A 7,955-nucleotide genomic window follows, 5' to 3' on the forward strand; every position below is an offset into this window, starting at 1 on the left:
GCTTCAAGTAGAGTCGAGTCGCCCTGCAGGCAGGAGGAGGGCACTTAGGACGAGGCTGTGTAGCGCTTGAGCGTCTCCTCAGTGCTCAGGGCCGCAAACCCTACCAGTTGGAAGCTTGCCTATACGTGGCCGGGAAGGTGGCCTAATTTCCGCTGTGTGGTTCCAACCTGTGTCATGGTTGCTGAAGCCCAACACTTCCCATTGAGGGCATTCCCACGGGGTCATGGAAAGTGATTTGGTCTAGTTGGCGAGATGAGGCACTTGGGCCGAAGTCCATTAAGCCCTTGAGAAGTGCCAGGCTGCATCGTGCCTGTCCGCAACTGCAGGTCGCTGTCAGCCCGCCCATGGGAGGTTACCTTGCTTCCGGGAGCACTGGGAGTGACCCCAAGGGCACATCAGATGTGCTGGTAGGTGGCAGGATCTCCAGGTCCACATAGGTGTGACACCCACGGCCGGGAGGGAAGTCTCGTCCAGTCTTTGTGCTTTGGTCATAAGGCGTGGCTGTGGGAGAGCGGGAGTCTGTGGCCTATTTCGACCGCCTGGGGGTCAAAGTTCGCATGCGGCCTCATGAAGCTGACAGGGGTCTTTCTCCTTTCAGTTGGGGGTCCAACCAGGGTGCTGTGTATAAACGATGACGTTTACTGTTAGAGGCGTCTGCAGAGGGCCACAGGAACACCCAGAGAACAAGAAGCATATTTAGCGGCACACACAGGAATCCACAAACGCATCCTCGTGCAGAGTCACAGTCACACACGCCCACACGTGTGAATACACACATACAGCTTCTCACACACCGAGCAACGTACGTGCGTAACTTCCTTCAGTCGTGCTGTGAGACACACAATCAGTTTTCGGTAAGGGATAGTGGTACTTGGGAAGCAGGTTCCAGGCTCACGCCCAGGTTAAGTGTTCACAAAATCATGTTCTCTGAGGACCCTGGTGCAATTTAGAAACCTGCGTGATTTCTGTCCACTTCTCAGGTGCAGTTGCAGCGTAAGGCTGGCTGTTGGCAGAGAAGAAGACCTTCGCATCGTCTGATGACTGGATGTGCTAAGGAGAACTGGAAAAAGTGGGGCGGGTGCACGTTGCCGAGCATGGCTTTGGATATGTCAGGACGGTAGGCATTCACCCATACTAAGATGTGCCATTGGATATTAGGATTTCCACAGATGGACCCAATGGTTGCAAGAGTGGATTGATTGTTGGTCCTGCTGAGTGGCCTGAGGACTGTGGATTCCCCAGGCAGTTGGAGTACTGCCAGGTCATGGCTCCTCTGCAGAGACCCACGGCCTTCCTTTTTGTGTTCTGCAGCGTCCCAGCATGTGCTTGGATCGATGATGACACCCTTGTATGCATTCCTTGCAAAATCTGAACAAAATGAGTGAGAACGCTCTACCGTCTCCTCATCGAAACTGAGGCCCAGCACGTTTCCTCTCTCGGGAGTACGGGACAGTTAGGAGTGAGGGCCAACGTTCCCTGCTGACAGGCATGCAAACACCACTAAGGGCTCCAGCATTGGAGGGGCTCCTGTCTGAGGGTCGACCATGTCTGCCCATAAGCTGGGTCATCTATGAATCCCCGGTCCCTGCTAAAAGGCCGTTGAGGGAATGCAAGAGGGCAGGCTCTCCCGCTAATCTTCAGGGTCGGAGTGTGTTCTGGTATAGACCCAGTAAGCTTGCAGCTTGGAGAGGTGATTTTTGGACAGGATCACGCTTTGTGCATGCCGCTTCCGAGGTTGATTATGGAAGCCAAAATGAGCAAGTTTCCCTGGTTGGAGCCTGGAGCCTCAGGCCAGGCCTGTGGCCCTCTCTGTTGTTGTGTTTCACGCAGTGAGGTTCTTGACTGCCCGGTGTGGCTGGAGCAGTGGGTGGGCGTGGGCTGGAGTTGGGCGATGGCGGAAGGGGGCTGATGGTTTAGGCCTCAGTGCTGCCGCTGTCAGCTCCTCTGCTGAAGTTGCCGGCACACTGTTGGCGCTAAGTGGATATTCGTGGAGTGGGGTGTGGATCGAGTGAAGCATTTCAGCCTGGGTGGTGGCTGCTGGCCTGGAGAGAAAGGTAAGGTATCATGAGGAAAGGTCCTGTGTGATGTCGTGGGATGGGCTGTCATCATTGGGTTGCAGTCGCTGGCCTCGGCTTCCCAAGAATGTGCCTTGTTCGTGATGGGCTGGCATAAGCTGCCTATGGAGCAGATGGCTTTGGCAGTTCAAGTGGGTGAGTTGAGGTAGGTAACTTGTGTAGAGTTGCGATCCCGTTGCCCAAGGAATGACACCCAAAGGGTGTCTTGCGGGAAGTAGAGAAGATCGACATGGTGAGTCGTCTGTGCCGGCCTCCTTGGAGGTAGTTGAGTAATGCGAATATCCCCTTTGGCCGCTTTGTTCCCTTGTTTGGCAATGTGTAAAGCGAAAGTGTTTCTCCCGTGGGGTAATGACATGACCGGCCATTGTAGCACGCAGGCCTTTCGAACAGCCAGAGGTTTATCTGGAGCAGTCCATTGTTCGGGCAGAGATGGGGGCCCCATTGCCATGCCTGCTGTGCTGCCGTGTCCAGCCACTGTTCCCTTTCAGGCTTCCAAGTCCCCTCGCATGGCAGAGGTCTTCCGTTGCAAGTCTGTCTGTGGTCCTCGGGGACCATGCCTTTGATCCCTGTGAATTACTCGATAGTGTCACTGTGGCAGTGGAAAATTTCCAGGATGCATGGGGTGGGATCAGCATCAACGAAGGAGACAGGCTTGTGGTCTGTCTTCCCTGGTGTTCAGTGTTCCCGTGTTCTGAAGATATTTGTGGTTTCCAGTAGGGTCGTGTCTCCCTGTGGGCTGGAGGAGGGCACGTAGAACGAGGCTTTCAAGGGTTTGAGAGTTTCCTTAGGGGTCAGGGCCGTGAATATTCAAGATGGGAGCTGCCTGAGACGTGGCTGGGCATGTGGAGTAGTCTCCGCCGTGGGGATCCGACTTGGGTCATGGTGGCTGAGGCCCACCACTTCCTGTGGTGGGCATTCCCACGGGTCAATGGAAAGTAATTAGGCCTAGTTGGCGAGAAGTGGCACGTGGGCCAACGTTCGTTAGCCCCTTGAGTGGTTTCAGGCTGCATCTTGGCAGTAGACAGCTGCCGGTCGGTGTCGGCCCGACCATGGGAGTTCCCTTGCTTCCGGAAGTGCTGCGAGTGACCCCAAATGCCTATCAGATATACTGGTAGCTGACAGAGTCTCGAGGTGCACGTAGATGTCACAGCCAAGGCCCGGAGGCAGGTCTCGTCGAGGCTGTGTGTTTTTGTCAGAAGGCGTGGCTGTGGGAGAGCGGGAGTCCATGGACTATTTCAACAGCCCCTGGGGGTGAAAGTGTGCCTGCGGCCACTTGAAGCTGACAGGAGTCTTTCTCCTTTCAGTTGGGGGTCTAACCAGGGTGCTGTGTATAAACTATTTCTTTTATTGTTGGACTCCTCTTCACAGGACCATAGGGACACACAGAGACCAGGACGCGTATTCAGCGGCACACAGAGAAACCCACGAGCACGTCCGCATGCGCAGTCACAGTCACACATGCCCACACGCGTAAACACACACATACAGCCTCTCACACACCGGCCAACGTATGTGCCTAACTTCCTGCAGTCGTAGTATCAGACATGCAGTCAATTCTCGGTAAGGGATAGAGGTCCTTGGGAAGCAGTTTCAGAGATCAAGGCCAGGTAAATGTTTGTATGGATCATGTCCTCTGAGGACACCGGTCCACTTATGAAGCCTTGGTGATTTCTGTCCACTTCTCAGGTGCAGTTGCTGGGAAAGGCTGGCCGTCGGCACAAACAAGAAGACCTTGGTGTGCTCTGATGACTGGAGGTGCTAAGAAGAACTGGAGAAAGTGAGGCGGGCCCATGACCCTGAGCATGGTCGTGGATAACTCAGGACTGTAGGTATTCAAGCACCCCAAGATGTGCCATTAGGTATTAGGTTTTCCTCAGACGGGCCCAATGGCTGCAAGAGTGGATTGATGGTTCCTCTTGCTGAGTGGCCTGAGGGCTGTGGATTCTCCAGGCTTTTGAGGTAGCCCAGGCTCATGACTCCTGTACAAAGCCCCGCGCACACCCCGGTTGTGTTCTGCAGCGTCCCAGCATGTGCTTGGATCGATGATGACACCCTTGCATGCATTTCTTGGAAAATCTGAACCAAATGAGTGAGAACACTCTACCGTCTCCTCTTCGAAACTGAGGTTCAGCACGTTTCCTCTCTCAGGGGGAGAGGACAGTTAGGAATGAGGGCCAGCGTCCCCCGCCGACATGCATGCAAACACCAGCAAGGACTCCAGTATTGGAGGGGCTCCTGTCTGAGGGTTGACCGTGTCTGCACATAAGCTGTGTTATCTGTGAATCCCGGGTCCCTGCTGAATGGCTGTTGAGGGAATGCGAGGGGGCAGGCTCTCCTGCTGGTCTTAAGAGTCGGAGTGTGTGCTGGTCTAGGCCCAGTTAGCTTGCAGTTGGGAGGTGAGTTGTGGCCAGGAGCACGCTTGGTGCATGCCATTTTGGGGGTTGATTCTGGAAGCCAAAATGAGCAAGCGTCCCTGCTTGGTGCCTTCAACCTCAGGACAGGCCTGTGGACCTCCCTGTTCTTGCGTTCTTCACGGTGAGGTTCTTGAGTGCCTAGTGAGGCTGGAGCAATGGGCGGGGGTGAGCTCGGTTGGCCATCGGAGTAAAGCGGCTGAAGGTTTAGGCCTCGCTGCTGCCCTTGTTTGCTTCTCTACTTTAACTCCCGACACAGCGTTGATGCCAAGTGGGTCATCGTGGAGTGGGGAGAGGAAAGAGTGCTGAATTTAAACCTGCGTGGATCACTGATGGCCTGCACAGGAAGGGAAGGGAAGATGTGGACATGTCCTTTGTGATGTCGTGGAATAGGCTATCATAATTGGGTTGCAGGTGCTGGCCTCGGCTTCCCAAGGATGTGTCATGTTCGTGATTGGCTGACATCAGCTGCCTATGGAGGGGATGGCTTTGGCAGTTCAAGTGGATGAGGTGAGGTAGGTAACTGTGTAGATTTGGAATCCCATTGCCAGAGGAAAGACACCCAAAGGGTGTCTTGCGAGACGTAAAGAAGATTGACATGGTGACGCGTCTGTGCTGGCCTCCTTGGAGGATGTTTAGTTATGCGAACATCCCCTTTGGCCGCTTTGTTCCCTTGTTTGGGAATGTGCAAAGTGAAAGTGCTTCTCCCGGGGGGGGGGGGGGGCATGACTGGGCTTGCGAACAGCCAGAGGTTTATCTGGAGCAGTCTGTTGGGGGGACAGTGGTGGGGGCACTGTTGCGACACCAGGCGCACTGTCGTGGACAGCCACTGTGCCCTTTCAAGGTTCCAGGTCCCCTCGTGTGGCAAAGGTTTTCCGTTGAAAGTCTGTCTGTGGTTCTCGGGGACAGTGCCTTTGATCACTGTGAGTTCCTCGGTAGTGTCGCTGTGGCAGTGGAGAATTGCCAGGATGCATGGGGTGGGGTGGGCATCATCAAAGCAGACAGGCTTGCGGTGTGTCTTCCCTGCTGTTCAGTGTCTCCGTGTTCGCATGATGTCTGTGGCTTCAAGTAGAGTCGAGTCGCCCTGCAGGCAGGAGGAGGGCACTTAGGACGAGGCTGTGTAGCGCTTGAGCGTCTCCTCAGTGCTCAGGGCCGCAAACCCTACCAGTTGGAAGCTTGCCTATACGTGGCCGGGAAGGTGGCCTAATTTCCGCTGTGGGGTTCCAACCTGTGTCATGGTTGCTGAAGCCCAACACTTCCCATTGAGGGCATTCCCACGGGGTCATGGAAAGTGATTTGGTCTAGTTGGCGAGATGAGGCACTTGGGCCGAAGTCCATTAACCCCTTGAGAAGTGCCAGGCTGCATCTTGCCTGTCGTCACCTGCAGGTCGGTGTCAGCCCGCCCATGGGAGGTTACCTTGCTTCCGGGAGCACTGGGAGTGACCCCAAGGGCACATCAGATGTGCTGGTAGGTGGCAGGATCTCCAGGTCCACATAGGTGTGACACCCACGGCCGGGAGGGAGGTCTCGTCCAGTCTTTGTGCTTTGGTCAGAAGGCGTGGCTGTGGGAGAGCGGGAGTCTGTGGCCTATATCGACAGCCTGGGGGTCAAAGTTCGCATGCGGCCTCATGAAGCTGACAGGGGTCTTTCTCCTTTCAGTTGGGGGTCCAACCAGGGTGCTGTGTATAAACGATGACGTTTACTGTTAGAGGCGTCTGCAGAGGGCCACAGGAACACCCAGAGACCAAGAAGCATATTTAGCGGCACACACAGGAATCCACAAACTCATCCTCGTGCAGAGTCACAGTCACACACGCCCACACGTGTGAATACACACATACAGCGTCTCACACACCGAGCAACATACGTGTGTAACTTCCTTCAGTCGTGCTGTGAGACACACAATCAGTTTTCGGTAAGGGATAGTGGTACTTGGGAAGCAGGTTCCAGGCTCACGCCCAGGTTAAGTGTTCACAAAATCATGTTCTCTGAGGACCCTGGTGCAATTTAGAAACCTGCGTGATTTCTGTCCACTTCTCAGGTGCAGTTGCAGCGTAAGGCTGGCTGTTGGCAGAGAAGAAGACCTTCGCATCGTCTGATGACTGGATGTGCTAAGGAGAACTGGAAAAAGTGGGGCGGGTGCACGTTGCCGAGCATGGCTGTGGATATCTCAGGACGGTAGGCATTCACCCATACTAAGATGTGCCATTGGATATTAGGATTTCCACTGATGGGCCCAATGGTTGCAAGAGTGGATTGATTGTTGGTCCTGCTGAGTGGCCTGAGGACTGTGGATTCCCCAGGCAGTTGGAGTACTGCCAGGTCATGGCTCCTCTGCAGAGACCCACGGCCTTCCCTTTTGTGTTCTGCAGCGTCCTAGCATGTGCTTGGATCGATGATGACACCCTTGTATGCATTCCTTGCAAAATCTGAACAAAATGAGTGAGAACGCTCTACCGTCTCCTCATCGAAACTGAGGCCCAGCACGTTTCCTCTCTCGGGAGTACGGGACAGTTAGGAGTGAGGGCCAACGTCCCCTGCTGACAGGCATGCAAACACCACTAAGGGCTCCAGCATTGGAGGGGCTCCTGTCTGAGGGTCGACCATGTCTGCCCATAAGCTGGGTCATCTAGGAATCCCCGGTCCCTGCTAAAAGGCCGTTGAGGGAATGCAAGAGGGCAGGCTCTCCCGCTAATCTTCAGGGACGGAGTGTGTTCTGGTATAGACCCAGTAAGCTTGCAGCTTGGAGAGGTGATTTTTGGACAGGATCACGCTTTGTGCATGCCGCTTCCGAGGTTGATTATGGAAGCCAAAATGAGCAAGTTTCCCTGGTTGGAGCCTGGAGCCTCAGGCCAGGCCTGTGGCCCTCTCTGTTGTTGTGTTTCACGCAGTGAGGTTCTTGACTGCCCGGTGTGGCTGGAGCAGTGGGTGGGCGTGGGCTGGAGTTGGGCGATGGCGGAAGGGGGCTGATGGTTTAGGCCTCAGTGCTGCCCCTGTCAGCTCCTCTGCTGAAGTTGCCGGCACACTGTTGGCGCTAAGTGGATGTTCGTGGAGTGGGGTGTGGATCGAGTGAAGCATTTCAGCCTGGGTGGTGGCTGCTGGCCTGGAGAGAAAGGTAAGGTATCATGAGGAAAGGTCCTGTGTGATGTCGTGGGATGGGCTGTCATCATTGGGTTGCAGGCGCTGGCCTCGGCTTCCCAAGATTGTGCCTTGTTCGTGATGGGCTGGCATAAGCTGCCTATGGAGCAGATGGCTTTGGCAGTTCAAGTTGGTGAGTTGAGTTAGGTAACTTATGTAGAGTTGCTATCCTATTGCCCGAGGAATGACACCCAAAGGGTGTCTTGTGGGAAGTAGAGAAGATCGACATGGTGAGGCGTCTGTGCCGGCCTCCTTGGAGGTAGTTGAGTTATGCGAATATCCCCTTTGGCCGCTTTGTTCCCTTGTTTGGTAATGTGTAAAGCGAAAGTGT

General features: G+C 54.8%; 3 non-coding genes across 3 annotated transcripts; all 3 read left to right on the forward strand.

Moving 5' to 3' along the window:
- The first annotated feature begins 1,328 nt into the window (after positions 1-1,328).
- On the forward strand, positions 1,329-1,421 carry LOC137776622 (small nucleolar RNA SNORD116). The gene has a single exon (XR_011076275.1). It is a non-coding gene; the product is annotated as a small nucleolar RNA SNORD116 (small nucleolar RNA).
- A 2,690-nt stretch (positions 1,422-4,111) lies between these two features.
- On the forward strand, positions 4,112-4,204 carry LOC137750137 (small nucleolar RNA SNORD116). The gene has a single exon (XR_011070379.1). It is a non-coding gene; the product is annotated as a small nucleolar RNA SNORD116 (small nucleolar RNA).
- A 2,671-nt stretch (positions 4,205-6,875) lies between these two features.
- Positions 6,876-6,968, forward strand: LOC137776630 (small nucleolar RNA SNORD116). The gene has a single exon (XR_011076277.1). It is a non-coding gene; the product is annotated as a small nucleolar RNA SNORD116 (small nucleolar RNA).
- The last annotated feature ends 987 nt before the right edge of the window (positions 6,969-7,955 follow it).

Source organism: Eschrichtius robustus, chromosome 1 (genome assembly GCF_028021215.1).
Source record: "Eschrichtius robustus isolate mEscRob2 chromosome 1, mEscRob2.pri, whole genome shotgun sequence".
NCBI classification, from domain to species: domain Eukaryota; kingdom Metazoa; phylum Chordata; class Mammalia; order Artiodactyla; family Eschrichtiidae; genus Eschrichtius; species Eschrichtius robustus.